The sequence below is a fragment of the Bactrocera tryoni genome, unplaced genomic scaffold (assembly GCF_016617805.1).
Source record: "Bactrocera tryoni isolate S06 unplaced genomic scaffold, CSIRO_BtryS06_freeze2 scaffold_138, whole genome shotgun sequence".
NCBI classification, from domain to species: Eukaryota; Metazoa; Arthropoda; class Insecta; order Diptera; family Tephritidae; genus Bactrocera; species Bactrocera tryoni.
Window position 1 is genome coordinate 65,927 of NW_024395854.1, and position 16,786 is coordinate 82,712.

The window sequence follows — 16,786 nt, forward strand, 5'->3', positions numbered from 1 at the left end:
CTTTATTTTCTACCAAATATAATATAATTTTAAATGAGTTACAGCTTTAAAAGCACCAGGGCTTGGATACTTAGTAATGAAAGTAAAAAGTTGGAAAAACACTCAAAGCTATTTTTTATTTCAAATTAAAAAATAATTCATAATTTGTCAAATGTCCCCCACTAAGGTTCACATATGTGAGAGATTTTAAGCAAGACAATACGCTTAAAATCTCTCACATACACATATTTACAATAAATTATTTGTTGTGCGAATGCAGCAGTATTAGTGCTGTTGTGCTCATGGTGAAAATACATAAAAAATGCACGAACGCATAACAAGACAGTGCACAACAACAATAAAGGTTAAAAAAGAGTGATATGTGAATAGAAGCAAATAAAGAAAAATAAATAATAAAACTGAGTAAAAGCTGAGTAAAAAGCTAACAACAAAACCAATGCCATATCAGGCGTCAGCACATAAATAAAAACCAAACATACACACATATTTGTGAACTTCTCAGCGCGCACATTAGGTGAATCGATTTCAGGTATATATGATGGCGAAAATATATATGTCTATTAGGGTGTCCGTTATTTCCCGGTCGCCGAAGTTAAAATCTTGTCCCATATATAATGTATAACATAGAGCTTTTTGATATTATACATTAAGTAAGTAAATGTAACACTTCGGTAAACGATATTGTGAAAATTTTGCTGCTATGCAAAACAAATCTTAATATTTTTTTTTAAATATTCCTTTAATACGTAATTAAACAATATATCAAATAACCTGAGCCTTTATAGCAGCGAATTATACATTTTGTGTTACTCATACGACATGGTGTACTGTATATTTGATGTATAAATTTGACTACATATAACTTTTGAAAATACGTTTGTACGCAAAAAATTGTCTGAACCTTTTTTGTAGGGCGAACATTTTTTTATTTAGTTGTTAGTTTATAAAATTTGTGGACTTATTTGCTTTCGAGATAAAAAAAATTATGGCAAAAGCACATGTTTAATTTACTCACCTTGCTGGCCAACCACACTTTCTTTTAAAACCAAAATGCACCAGATTCCAAAGAATCGTTATAAACTTTTATTTTTATAAAATGCACTTAGAAAATAATATAAAAAAATGTGTTTTTAAAATGTTTTAAAAATTTAAGTTCGAGTTACAATGTATGTATGTTATATATATAAATGTACAAAATGAGCAAACGCGGCTACAAATTGCCAAACAGTAGTTCTTTTTAAAACGTTAAATAGATATATATATATACAAACGGGTACTTAGCGGAAAGAACCGGGATGCTGCGAAAAGCGGAGGTGTTGCTCGATCGACGTCGTAACGAACCAAGGTGCGCGAGCGCCTTTCTCTTGTCCTTTTGTTCTAATTAGAACGTAGAATGTCATCGTGTTTTGGTGCATGTGCGTGTGTGTGTGTTAATGTGATTTGGTGTGGTGAAATTATGTAAATCTGATGCGACGTCGCTACTCATTTAGCCATCCCGGCCCCCCTAGGCGAGTATTTAGCCTAGAAGCCGCTGTAGTTGCTGTAGCGTAGCTACAACGCTGCTGAGGCCTGTTGACCGCCGGGATTGCGGCCTAAGCTGATGGCGCCGTGTTGACGTTGTCCGGTTTTGGCGCCAGGAACGAGATTCTGCTGGAAAGTGTCCACGCCGGCGATAAGCCGTCACAGGCGTTCTTTGAGAACGCCTGACGTTACCGCTGGTGCGAGGAGCCGGTGGTCGCCCGGAGTCGCGTCTGGTAGTGCGGTGCAACAGCGTATGGTGAGCCCGCACACAGATTTGGCAACGATTATTTGATGGGCACTCCTGAGTTGCATGGGAAGTTGCCAGACAACTCGGGCAATACCCGTGCGCCTGTGGCCACCTGCTGGCGTTGCATCGGCGGCATGCCTTTGAAGATACCGCAGTGCGATAGCCGATGCGGGCGGCGGCATAGTGGACAACGAATTCGTTGCAGATCCGCTGGTAATGCTGGCGTGCTTTGACGCGGAGCCGTTGTCGCGGTGGCGCCTGTTGTTGTTCGAGGCGCTGCCGGTGCCATGTTGGTCCGGGGTGCTGCTATTGGGGCAGCTTCGGAGCGAGGGGCGGAAACTGCCGAGCGCATGGTTGGCGTTGACGATGATGCCATATCCACGTCCATATTACTCTGTGAGAGAAATGATGATATTAGAAATATATTGTGAAATTTACTATAATATTGTCTTTTGTGCCACGATATGTGGCATGAATAGGATGTCACTTTTTTATCAGACATTTATGTTAAGTCTTTTGTGTCATTTATGTTATTCGAGGTTACGTTTTGGTAAGCGGCTTATATGCTTTATCGATTTATTGATTTATTAATATTGCGGTTTCGGTTTTACGTTTCTTTATCTTCGGCGGTTGGTAGAAAGCACAGTTTGACGAGCGGTCTGGTTAGCGTTCCGGTTTGAGTGCGGAGATCAACTACTCGAACATGACCGTCGGAACCGTAATGAAGTTGTTTTATGCGGCCGAGTCGCCATTCCGTAGGGGGGAGCAATCATCTTGTATAAGGACGCAGTCTCCAAGCTTTGGTGCCTTTTCTTGAGTTTTCCACAGGTATCTCTTGTGAAGGTCCTTTATGTAGTCTTCCTTCTATCGGCGGCTGCAGTCATGATGGAGAATTTTAATTCGTTCCCATCTGTTTAATATGGATAGCGACTCCACGCCTGGCTCAGGTATGGCAAGAATGGGTGCTCCTTTTAGAAAATGCCCTGGGGTTAAAGCTGTGAAGTCGGAGCGATCTTGCGAGAGTAGTGAGATAGGTCTAGAGTTTAGTACGGCTTCGATACGAGCGAGTAATGTCGTAAACTCCTCACAATTGAATTTATGGTTACCAGCCGTTTTCTTTAAATGGGACTTAAAGCTCTTTACTGCTGATTCCCAGAGTCCGCCCATGTGAGGAGAACATGGGGGTATGAATTGCCAATCGATCCCTTGGGGTGCATATTTTTTGACAATTTCGGGGGATACTTCTTTCATGAATTGTAAAAACTCCTTTTCCGTGGCTCTTTGAGCTCCGATAAAGTTTTTTCCATTGTCGCTCATAATTTTTAAAGGAAATCCGCGCCGTCCGACAAAGCGGGCAAATGCTGCAAGAAAAGCCGCAGTAGTCAGATCCGAACATAGCTCGAGGTGTACTGCCTTTGTTGTAAAACATACAAAGACAGCCACATACCCTTCCCTAAATGAGGAAGACCTTAGCATTGAGGCCTTTATCTGGAAAGGTCCAGCAAAATCAACCCCAGTGATGGTAAAGGGTAAAGCATAGTTGCAGCGTTCAGGTGGTAGGGCTGTCATGGAATTGTACAGAGTACACTGTTTACACATGAAAATGGTTCTTTTAATTTGTGGCTTTAGTCGCGGTATATAGAACTGTTGTCGGACCATTTGTTGCATCAAGCGATGCTCACCATGCAGTGTAAGCTGGTGGAGATATATTAGAAATAGGTAGGTAAAACGAGATTTCTCTGGGATAATGATGGGATGTCGTTCATTGTAACTAAGCGTCCAGGAATGGGTTTAACACGAGAAGTGAGCTTCCCTTTTCGAGAGGTCGCTTTTCAAGCAACTTTGATTTCTCTTTGCTGAAATAGCGAGCTTGTGTATACAAGATTAGACTGACCTTGGCATGTTGCAAGTCGGAATATGTTAGTTGTATGTCAAGATCGTTTGATATCCTTTTCACCTTTTGTTTAAGTTTATGGATGAATTTGTGCATATAAGCGACTACCCTTAGTGCTAGAGGAAATGAGGAAAATCTTTGGAGAATATCATCCTTTTCTGGAGTGATATGAAAATTTTCTATTTTCCGACTTTCCGGAGGTATGATATTCCGAACAGGAGACTTTGGCCAGAATTCTTGTGATTCTGTTAGCCATGTGGGACCGTTCCACCAGAGTGTAGAGCTGGTGAGGTGAAGTGGTTTGCAACCTCTTGTCCCCAGATCCGCTGGGTTATCTGCACTTGCAACATGTTGCCATTTTGCTGAGCCAACTAAGTCTAAGATTTGTGATATGCGATTCGATACATATGTCTTCCAAGTATAGGGTGGTTTTTCCAACCATGCTAGGACTATTTCTGAGTCTGACCAGAGATACATTTTGTGATCGTTTAATTTTAGATGGGTTTGAACTGTTGAAATTAATTTTGCTAACAGAAGAGCACCATTCAGTTCAAGCCGTGGCAAACTGAGTGTCTTCAAAGGTGCAACTTTGGCTTTGGCTACCAAGAGGTGTGAGGATATTTTGTTATCGTACTGAGTGCGTACGTAAACTGTTGCGCATTAAGCCTTTTCAGAGGCATCACAGAAACCATGTAATTCTGCGTTAATGTTAGGGGTGAAATTTACCCATCGAGGGATTCGAATTTCAGATATGGTATGTAAATTATTAGCAAATTGAACCCATTTCGCTAAATGTAAAACGTAAAGGTTTTACCTGTTCATCCCATTCAGTGCCATCTTGCCACAATTCTTGAATGAGGATTTTAGCTTGAATCATTATTATGAAAGCCATCCTGCGGGGTCGAAAAGTTTTGCCACCGAGGAAAGAATTTGACGTTTTGTAATGGCGAACATAGCAGATATTGACTCAATTGTATATGAGAATTGATCTGTTATCGCATTCCATTGAATACCTAGAGTTTTGGTTGTACTAGCTTTTTCAAATTTAAGGAAATTTGTATCTAATAAATCTTCCTTTTTTATGTTTTTTATTATTTCGAGATGATTTGATGGTTTTTTCTTTAGGGGAAAACCTGCAGAATTTAGTGCTTTGATCACTTGAGATAATGATTCGCACGCTATTGGTATACTGTGGCTACCTGATAAAATGTCATCCACATATGTTTGAGTTTGCAACACAGAAGATGCTAAAGGCAAATTTGTTGCATTTGTTTTTGCAACTTCATGTAATGTACTAATGGCCAAATAGGGTGCGCAGTTGATGCCAAAGGTAACTGTTTTAAGTTTGTAGTCGCTAATTGGACTATTAATTGAATTGCGGAAGACTATGCGTTGGAAATCTTGGTCATCTTCATGCACCAGGATTTGCCTATATATTTTCTCAACATCTCCGTTAAAAACGTATTTAAACATGCGCCAATTTAGAATTAGCAACATGAGATCAGGTTATAATGTTGGCCCTGTGTATAGTACATCATTGAGTGATTTGCTTGAGCTCGTACACTTTGAGGCATTGAAAACCACTCGTACTTTTGTTGTAACTTTATCAGGTCTTATTACCCCATGATGTGGCAGATAAAAAGATAAATATCTACCTTTAGACACTTTTTCATATGGTACAGCTTCTTCCATATGATTGAGGTCAAGATATTCCTCCATCACATTATCATATGCTGATTTTAGCTCATTTTTCTTCGTCAGGCTTTTTTCCATGCTTAGGAATTGCTGGACTGCTGATATTCTAGAGTGGCCTAGAGCTATGGTTTCAGGGAAAGTTGGTTTGAATGGTAGTCTCACAACATAACGACCATGTTCGTTTCTTGTTGTTGTGGACTTGTAATAGGCTTCACATGCCTGGTCTTCTTCTGAAAGCTGGGTGATTTGGGATAATTCTTCTATTTCCCAAAATTTTTTAAGTTGATTATTTAAAAATTCGTTTGTGATATTTTCCACTTGTGTGGTGAAAGAATTGATTTTTTCAGGGACTTGGCCACTTATAATCCACCCAAAGATTGTATTTTGGGCTAACAATTTATTGGAGATTTTCTCAATACCTTCAAGAATTATTTGAGGTATTAAGTCACTGCCTAATAATATGTCGATTTGTGATGGGGTATGACAATTAGGATCTGCTAATTTGAGATGTGAGCATTTTTCCCAGTGTATTTTATTTACTTCATAGCTTGGAAGCAAATTTGTAAGTTGCGGTAGAACGATGGCTTGTGCATCTATTCTAATATCCGCATTTGGAGATACTATGGTAATTGGGTATATTTTGTTCGAATTTTGGATAATTCTTCCGCCCATTCCCGAAATTTCGAAATTTGAATGTTTTATTGGCAATTTGAGCCGATTTTGAGCCTTTGATGATATAAAAGATCTTTGAGATCCTTGATCTATTAACGCTCTTAGTTTGAATAAATCACCCTTATGTTCTATGATGATGACCGCAGTGGGTAAACGAATTTTGCTTTCATTTTCGGAATGAAGAGCTTGAATTTTTGCTGCTTTAGAGCAGCATGGTTGTTCTTCCCTTTTTTCGGGATTTGAGATTTCGGGATTACTTGATGTAGTTGTAGCGACTAACCCCGTGGTTTTTTGAAATGGATTTTTCTTCACATTTTGAAAATTGGTAACATGAAGCATTGAGTGATGTCTTCGTTGACAGTATACACAATTGAATTTGCTTTCACAGTCTTTTGTCATATGAGAATTCGACAGACAGTTTATGCAAAGTTTGTGTTGACGGACCAGATTGTTTTTATCTGAAACGGATAATTTTTTGAATCTCTCGCAAGATCTTAATTTATGACCTCCCTTACAGAGTTCACACAATGATTGCCATTGACTACTTTGATTTGACACGAATGTGTGACTTTTATTAACGTGTCTATTATATTGTATGTTATTACTGGCTTGGGGTTTGAACAAGTTTTTACTTGAGTCATTGTGATGACTTTTTGGCTTTATAGTTTTTTTGTCTATTCGCTCAGCTATCTCGTATTTAGCAGTGAGGATGGGCATTATCTTTCTCTCCACTAGTGATTGTTCCCATCGTAGTAACGCAGCATCAGGCAGTGTTTCTGCGCAAATGGTTACTATAATAGGGTCCCACGATTCTGTGGATACATTTTGTGTTTTTAACACTGATAGACAATTTGTCACTGTGGAGTGTAAGTTTTGAAATTCCTGGCTAGTTTCTTGTTGGATTTTTGGAAAATGCAATAAAGTTTTTATTGGGTTTTCTATCATAACCCTTTCATTTTCGTACCTTTCAACAAGTGGTTCCCAAGCCAGTTTGAAATTTTCGTCATTTAAAGCGAATTGCTTGACGATACTGCCTGCTTCCCCTTTTGTTTTATACCTGAGATGGTATAGCTTTTGTGCTTGTGAAAGTTTAGGATGGTTTATATAAACAGCAGTGAACATGTCCCGGAAGGACGGCCACTGGTCATAACATCCATTGAAAACTTCAGTATCACAAGCTGGTACCTTTAAATACATGCCTTTATCTAGGTCTTCTTTTTGTGTTGTAATTACTCTGGGAGGGGGAGTAGTGGCTCTACTTGGCCTTACTAAACTTATTTGTTCAATTCCCCTTTGTTAACTCGTACTGATCACGGCAGTTATCACACTTAGCATTTGCCGAAGCTTTTGCGTTTTCTGGGAGTTCCGCGTCGTCAGTATCTAGTACTGTATCGTACGCTGCCAGGAGTCGTGCCCATAGATTGTTAACACTTTCTAACTTTATATTTAAAACTGATTCCGTGATGTCAGTAATAGGGGAAGACTGAAAACGTGTGCAATATCTTATAAAGCTTTTCAGTGATAAATTTCGATATTATATGATCTTTTGATCTCTTTTGCTTTGTACCGTGCTTGGAGCGTGTAGCTTCTGCAGGTGTGCTTTGTTTATCGTCGTCAGCCATTTTTGGAAGGGTAAGAAACTGACCTGATTTAGATTCTTTTGAATCTGTGCTCATTTAGAATAATTAAGAATTTAAAATTAAAATTTGATGAGATATTTCTGATGAATACCGAAAACCGAAAACTCTTTTAAGTAAATAAGAGTTGTTATTCCCGTAAATTTACTAAAATACGCGTTAATCGGTTTTGTTAACCGCACTATTGTCTTAAAATAATTGCGATTTTATATTTATTTTTATATATTTTATATTACGGATTTATCCGTGTGTCCTTGTATATAATTACTCGTACAGACGGTATACGAGGTCAATAACCTTTGTACATATATGTGTCCGCTATGTGCGTATTGACGTGCATATGATGTGCTAATTTAGTTTGTATTTAATCCCGCTTGTTTTAAATGTTTATTGTTAAATAATATTTGCCTATACGGGCTTAGAGTACGTACTATATAAGTATGTACTAATACCGCACCGCTTATTGTTTGTAATTAAGCTATTTTCGCAGCTTCTAATAATTTGAGATTTGTTATAGTTTTTATGTTCAAAATAGAAAAAAGCAAATTCTTCAGCTATCGAAGATTCTACCACGCATATCGGTTTAACTTTAAGTCGTTTCCCCTAGTATTATCTTCCTTATTTAAAGTCACTTTCGTTCCTTGAACTTAACTTTGCTGTATTTCTGCTGAAAGGGCTACACACTCAAATATTGAGAGTAGGGCTTGGGTTCGGGCTGATTTTGTTAGAGAAGTTAATTTTTATCCGACGCTATTGTATAGAATCTAAATAATGATATTACGTTACGATTTACTCCGTAAATCAACCGAATATAATTAAGATAACTAAGGCCTATTCGAGAAACTATTTTGTGGCTTTTTGAGAATCTTCATTCATGTTTTTAAAGTAAATCATACTTATTTTCATACTCGCTCCATGTTTTTGGAACCCTGCCCGACTGACGCCATTCACTACATTAAATAAGTTTCCTCTAAATGGCTACTTTGTCAAAAGGTATGAACACGATCATCACCGATTATTAAAATAGCATGATCCATGAGTATATTCGAATACTTCATCGTCAAACTAATACCTCTACAGAGTTTCTGAATCTCTTTGTTCTGTCACAAAAAGCGTAAAGCAAGGTTTCTCGCTACTTAATTTAATTCACCTGAAATCTGTTTTAAAATACTGAAGGCTCGTATTGATTTCTATTCGTTTTATTTGCTCAACTTATCAGTTCTCACCGCTTTTTCCCCAAGTAAACCCACAAGCGAGACGCATTTGCAGACAGAAAAAGAAAGAGGCCGAAATGCGTGAGTACGAAGAGCTTGATAAGCTGGCCGACAGGGGTAATGCTTGAAAATTCTACGAAAAAATGTGGCGGTTCACAGAAAGTTTCAAGACCGAGCCGAGGCTATTCAACCACGGCGAAGAAGAACTGATAAGAATCATGCATTAGCTTCTTTGTTAAATATGGTCGGACGACAGCATGCCCAACGATTGGAAGTGTGCTCTGCCCAATCCATAAAAAAGGAGACCCCACAATCTGCGCCAACTACCGTGGGAAAATCCTCCTCAACATCGCATATAATGTTCTATCGAGCGTATTGTGTGAAAGATTAAAGCCCACCGTCAACAAACTGATTGGACCTTATCAGTGTGGCGTTAGATCTGGAAAATTAACAACCGACCAGATATTCACCATGCGCCAAATCTTGGAAAAGACCCGTGAAAGAAGAATCGACACACACCACCTCCTCGTCAATTTTAAAGCTGCTTTCGACAGCACGAAAGGAGCTGACTTTATGCCGCGATGTCTGAATTTGGTATCCCTCCAAAATTAATACGGCTGTATAAACTGATCTTGATCAATACCAAAAGCTCAGTCAGGTTCGGGAAGGACGGGAAGGCCGTTCAATACCAAACGAGGTTTAAGACAAGGCGACTTCCTATCGTGCGACTTCTTCAACCTGCTTCTGGAGAAAATAATTCGAGCTGCAGAAGTTAATCGAGCAGGTACAATCTTTTATAAGAATGTACAGTAGGGTGCTTCAAAAAAAAAAAAATGTTTGAATTTTGTTTTCAACTCTTACCCCCTCAAAAGTTAGTGATTGACAAACAAAATATCCTCCCTCAAGCCAGGCGCTGTAGCTTAACTCTAAGTTGAAAAAAAAATTAAAAAATTTTTTTTGAAGCACACTAGTTTACAGCTCCTGGTGTACATTGATCTGCTTTCTCCAGACTGGACACAGAAGCAAAACAAATGGGTATGGCAGTGAACGAGGGCAAGACGCACAACGCAGGATAACTCTTGCCAACAGGTGCTACTTCGGACTCAGTAGGCAATTGAGAAGCAAAGTCCTCTCGACGAACAAAAACCAAACTCTATAAGTCACACAAAATTTCCGTCCTGCTATATGGTGCAGAGGCTTGGACAATGACAACAACTGGTGAGTCGACGTTGCGAGTTTTCGAGAGAAAAGTTCTGCAAAAGATTTATGGTCCTTTCCGCGTTGGCCACGGCGAATACCGCATTCGATGGAACGATGAGCCGTATAAGATATACGATGACATTGACATAGTTCAGCGAATTAAAAGACAGCGGCTACTCTGGTTAGGTCATGTCGTTCTGAAAGTATTCGACGCAGTACCCGCCGTGGGAAGCAGAGGAAGAAGAAGACCTCCACTCCGTTGGAAGGACCAAGTGGAGAAGGACTTGGCTTCGCTTGGAATATCCAATTGGCGCTACATAGCGAAAAGAAGAAATGACTGGCGCGCTGTTGTTAACTCGGCTATAATCGCGTAAGCGGTGTCTACGCCAGTAAAGAAAAAGAAGAAGAAGACACAAGACTGGAATAAGCGGATGCACTTTTCTCCACCGATTGGATTCTTAGAATACTTTTTGCAAAATTAAACATATTTACGTTGTTGTGAATTATTATGCATATATGCAAGTAATATTTTTATAACAAAAATAGTTTTTATTTGTATATCTTTGTATCAAATGACAATTCTATTAAACAACACCTTGAGTAATACCATCAATTAGGACTTTTCGATTGGGATGATGAAATCAGAGTGACGTGACAAACGCAATTTAACAAATGGTGCCGCTCAATGGCGAAAATGTTGAATTGAAGCACGTTGGCAATCTGGCATTCGATGCTTTTGCTGGCAAAAGTCTCCAATGAAACATTAGGATATGTCACTCCTCCCATCTTAAAATAACACGATGTCCTCATTGCAATTTTTCTTTGTTTACAAGTTAAAGCTTTTAAATAGATTATTAAATTCCTACAATATTTAAAGATATTTTTAACATATAAAAATTATTAAGTAATAATGAATTAATAAAAAGTAATGATAAGATTGATAAGATATAATTTTCAATTCTTAGATTTAGTTCTAGTTGGTTTTATTTTTTCTTTTAAATTGGTTTTTATATTTTCTTAGATTTTGACTTTTAAACCTTACAATATGATGTTCGCCATCTTCTTCAGTTTTAATAAGACTAACTTTTTTGTATGGATTACTAAGTTTGTCTAATCTCTTCCTCGAAACTTCTGCGTGTACAAAGTTTGTGTCAATATCTTTTTTTCGACGGTTTTTATTTACATTATTTATTCTTTGTTCTTTAATAATTTGAGGATCTTGTTTTGGTGACTCTTTAATAAAAAAGATTGTATATGGAACTTCATTGGTAGTAGAGAGTTATAAGTGAAAAGTGTTTGTTCAATTGCTAAATATTTTAGCTCTTTATCACCTGAAGTGTTGATTATTCTAAGTTTTTCATTTAAAGTTTTATGTAGTCTTTCAAAGTCACCTGTACCAGATTTAACGGTGGTTACTTCCACTTTTATATTTAATGAATTACACCACTGTTTAATGTTTATATTATTTAAACCTTGGTCTTGGTCGATTTTTAAAGTTTTTGGAGGACCCATACAATACAAAATTTTTAGCAATGCTTTTTTGGATTCCAGCCAGTTCAATGCTTTAAGTTTTTCTATCATAGCAAACTTATAGTATAAATCGATACATGTTAAATAATATTCATTATTCCATTTCCAAAAATCTACAACATATTTTTCTCTTATTTTGTAAATTGGTGGTGTAATTTTAAACGGCATTTTGTTAGAAATATGATCGTTCTTACAATGATTACACAGTTCACATTCATTTATTATTTTGGTGATTTCTTTAAGATAATTTCGGTAACAATACTGTAATTTAAAACATTTTGAAACCTTCTCTATACCTTGATGAAGTCCACTTAAATGGATTTCAAGTACTTTACTTATAAAATTTGCAAAATCTGTAATGTTTTCTAATTCTTTTGTACACCGATAAATCTTGTTGCGACTTGTTGTTATTAGTGTCTTGTAAACGTTTTTTAAATTGTATAAAATCAGTATCATTGGGCATAAAAATTGTATAGTGTTTATAGCTTCCACGAATTTCTCATCTGAGCTATTTATTTTATTGACTTTTTTAAGACAGTTATTCAAGGGTTTAGTTATTTCAGAAAAGTTTTGAATAAATTAACGATAAAATCCCGCCAAACCAAGAAATTGTTTTATTTCTTTTTCCATTTTAGCATCGGGATAATTTAAAATTGCTTTAATTTTATTAGAGTTAGGCTTAATACCTTCTGGCGTTATGATATGCATTTTTAAGCCCAAATGGCGTTCTTAAAAATTTAAAATGTCCGCTCAGAGTAGAGAGAGCTCCTTTTTTCCTATCTGCCGGATCCATTTCTATTTGATGGAAGCCTTGCGCTATGTCTATTGTTGAAAAATACATACACCTACCTAGTTTTCGAGAATTTCATCCATGTTTGGAAAGGTATACTTATCGTCGATAGTAATACTATTGAGCTTGCGAAAATTGACAACAATCCTCCACTTCTTTTTACCTGAAGCATCTGACTTCTTTGGTACCACCCAAATTGGTGCTTAATATGGGGAATCATTATCAGAAATAATTTGATTTTCAAGCATTTTTTTATTTGTTTGTTTACTTCTCATTTATGAATTTCAGGATATCTATACGCCTTTACGTATATTGGATCTTCATGAACCGTTTTAATTCTATGTTTTATTTTATGAGTAAAGGTGAGTTTGTCCCCTTCTTCATAAAATATATTTTCAAATTTTTAAAAAAAATTTTTTTTTTAATTTATTCAACTCTTCTGAATTTAAATGTTCAAGTCTAAATTTACTGTCTTTAGAGTTATGATTTTCGTTCATATTTAATTCTTGAAGGCAATTATCAAAATTTACAGAATTTGATTTATTCTTGAAAAAGTTATACCGAACACCATTCATTGCATTGTATCGGATTTTTTTTCAGATCAATTTTAGCTTTAAGTGGCTTAAGTATATTACAACCAAGTAAACCGTCGTAGTTATTCGAAAAATTATAAACGAAAAATTTCATTTTTTTCGTGTGTTCATCGCTAAATAATTCTTGGGTTTCATTTAGACAAACTTTTCCTATCGCTGTTGTTAATGTTATTGGCTGAACATAAATAATCTTTTCGTTGGATATTCCAGGCATAATTAAACTATCTGATGAACTCGTGTCGACTAAAAATTTATAATATTTTTATTAAATTTCAATTCAATTGTGGGGGGCGTTCCGAGGCTGTTAAGTGAAAATTTACCTCATCTTGTTCCATTGGCTACGGATAGCCAAAGCGTCTTAATCGAGATTGGTTTGACCCATGAATCTTGTCTTGTTTTAAATTATTTAAGTTTCTATTAGTATACATGTTTGCAGAATTGAAAGGTGTATGCCTAACTTGTGGAAAATTATTATTTTGTAAAGTATAATGTTGATTGCTATGTTCATTGAAAAATGGTTTATTTTTATACCCTGAACAGGGTATATTAAGTTTGTCACGATCTTTGTAAGTATTGTATATATATAAATGATCAGTATGTTAACCATGTCCGTCTGTCTGTCTGTCCGTCCGTCTGTATATATACGAACTAGTCCCTCAGTTTTTAAGATATCCTTTTCAAATATTGCAAACGTCATTTTCTCTTCAAGAAGCTGCTCATTTGTCGGAATGGCCGATATCGGACCACTAAAACATATAGCTGCCATATAAACTGAACGATCGGAATCAAGTTCTTGTATGGAAAACTTTCACATTTGACAATGTATCTTCACCAAATTTGGTACAGATTATTTTCTAAAGCAACGATGTAATCTCCGGAGAAACTGGTCAGATCGGTTAACTATAGCATATAGCTCCCATACAAACTGAACGATCGGAATCAAGCTCTTGTAAGGAAAACTTTCACATTTCATAATGTATCTTCACCAAATTTGGTATAGATTACTTTATAAAGCAACAATGTAATCTCCGAAGAAATTGGTCAGATCGGTTAACTATAGCATATAGCTCCCATATAAACTGAACGATCGGAATCAAGCTCCTATATGGAAAACTTTCACATTTGATAATGTATCTTCACCAAATTTGGTATAGATTATTTTCTAAGGCAACAATGTAATCTCCGAAGAAATTGGTTAGATCGGTTAACTATAGCATATAGCTACCATACAAACTGAACGATCGGAATCAAGTTCTTGTATGGAAAACTTTTACATTTGACAATGTTTCTTCACCAAATTTCTTATTCTCCTTAATTGGCGTAGACACCGCTTACGCGATTATAGCCGAGTTAACAACAGCGCGCCAGTCGTTTCTTCTTTTCGCTACGTGGCGCCAATTGGATATTCCAAGCGAAGTCAGGTCCTTCTCCACTTGGTCCTTCCAACGGAGTGGAGGTCTTCCTCTTCCTCTGCTTCCCCCGGCGGGTACTGCGTCGAATACTTTCAGAGCTGGAATGTTTTCATCCATCCGGACAACATGACCTAGCCAGCGTAGCCGCTGTCTTTTAATTCGCTGAACTATGCCAATGTCGTCGTATATCTCGTACAGCTCATCGTTCCATCGAATGCGATATTCGCCGTGGCCAATGCGCAAAGGACCATAAATCTTTCTCAGAATTTTTCTCTCGAAAATTCGTAACGTAGACTCATTGGTTGCTGTCATCGCCCAAGCCTCTGCACCATATAGCACGACGGGAATTATGAGCGAGTAATAGAGTTTAGCTTTTGTTCGTCGAGAGAGGACTTTACTTTTCAATTGCCTACTCAGTCCGAAGTAGGACCTGTTGGCAAGAGCAATCCTGCGTTGGATTTCCAGGCTGACATTGTTGGTGGTGTTAATACTGGTTCCTAAGTAGACGAAATTATCTACAACTTCAAAGTTATGACTGTCAACAGTGACGTGAGAGCCATGTCGCGAGTGCGACGACTGTTTGTTTGATGACAGGAGATATTTCGTTTTGCCGTCGTTCACTGCCAGACCCATTTTCTGTGCTTCTTTATCCAGCCTAGAGAAAGCAGAACTAACGACGTGGGTGTTGAGGCCGATGAAATTAATATCATCGGCATACGCCAACAGCTGTACACTCTTATAGAAGATGGTACCTTCTCTATTTAGTTCTGCAGCTGGAACCATTTTCTCCAGAAGCAGGTTGAAGAAGTCGCACGATAGGGAGGCGCCTTGCCTGAAACCTCACTCGGTATCAAACGGCTCGGAGAGGTCCTTCCCGATCCTGACGGAGCTTTTGGTGTTACTCAACGTCAGTTTACACAGCCGTATTAGTTTTGCGGGGATACCAAATTCAGACATCGCGGCATAAAGGCAGCTCCTTTAAGTGCTGCCGAAAGCAGTTTTGAAATCGACGAAGAGGTGGTGTGTTTCGTTTCTTCTTTCACGGGTCTTTTCCAAGATTTGGCGCATGGTGAATATCTGGTCGGTTGTTGATTTTCCAGATCTAAAGCCACACTGATAAGGTCCAATCAGTTTGTTGACGGTGGGCTTTAATCTTTCACACAATACGCTCGATAGAACCTTATGTGCGATGTTGAGGAGGCTAATCCCACGGTAGTTGGCGCAGATTGTGGGGTCTCCTTTTTTATGGATTGGGTATAGCACACTTAAGTTCGTCCGACCATATTTTACAAAGAAGCTGATGCATGCACCTTATCAGTTCTTCGCCTCCGTGTTTGAATATCTCGGCCGGTAATCCATCTGCCCCCGCCGCTTTGTTGTTCTTGAGGCGGGCAATTGCTATTCGAACTTCTTCATGGTCGGGCAGTGGAACGTCTGCTCCATCGTCATCGATTGGGGAATCGAGTTCGCTTTCTCCTGGCGTTGTGCGTTCACTGCCATTCAGCAGGCTGGAGTGTTCCCTTCATAATTTAAGTATGCTCTGGGCGTCGGTCACTAGATCACCTTTGGGGATTCTAAAAGGCTGTGCTCCGGTCTTGAAACCTTCTGTAAGCCGCCGCATTCTTTCGTAAAATTTTCGAGCATTACCCCTGTCGGCCAGCTTATCAAGCTCTTCATACTCACGCATTTCGGCCTCTTTCTTTTTCTGTCTGAAAATGCGTCTCGCTTCCCTCTTCAACTCTCGGTATCTATCCCATCCCGCTCGTGTTGTGGTCGACCGTAACGTTGCGAGGTAGGCAGTTTTCTCTCCGCTGCGACACGGCACTCCTCGTCGTACCAGCTGTTCTTTTGCACTTTCCGAAAACCAATGGCTTCGGTTGCAGCTGTACGTAAGGAATTTGAAATGCCGTCCCACAGTTCCCTTATACCGAGTTGTTGACGAGTGCTCTCAGAGAGCAGGAGTGCAAGCCGAGTAGAAAATCGTTCGGCTGTCTGTTGTGATTGCAGCTTCTCGACGTCGAAAATTCCTTGTGTTTGTTGGAAGGAGACGTGTCTTCCGTCTATCACAAAATGATCGATCTGGTTGGTAGTTTTTCCGGAGACAGCCAGGTAGCTTGATGAATCTTCTTATGCTGGAATCTAGTACTACAGATAACCATATTTCGGGCCCCGGCGAAGTCAATCAGCCTCAACCCATTTGCGGATGTTTCGTCGTGGAGGCGGCCGAATTTTCCGACCGTAGTGCCAAAGATACCTTCTTTGCCCACCCTGGCGTTAAAGTCGCCAAGCACGCTTTTGACATCGCGTTTCTTGGACGGCGGTGATGTCGGCCTTTATTTTCAACCAGCTGGGCAGCGGCACTTTCCCAATTAAGGGTCCGG

At 38.4% G+C, this 16,786-nt stretch overlaps 1 pseudogene; it reads right to left on the bottom strand.

Moving 5' to 3' along the window:
* Positions 1-1,211: 1,211 nt before the first annotated feature.
* On the bottom strand, positions 1,212-2,410 carry LOC120780076 (annotated as a pseudogene).
* Positions 2,411-16,786: the final 14,376 nt, after the last annotated feature.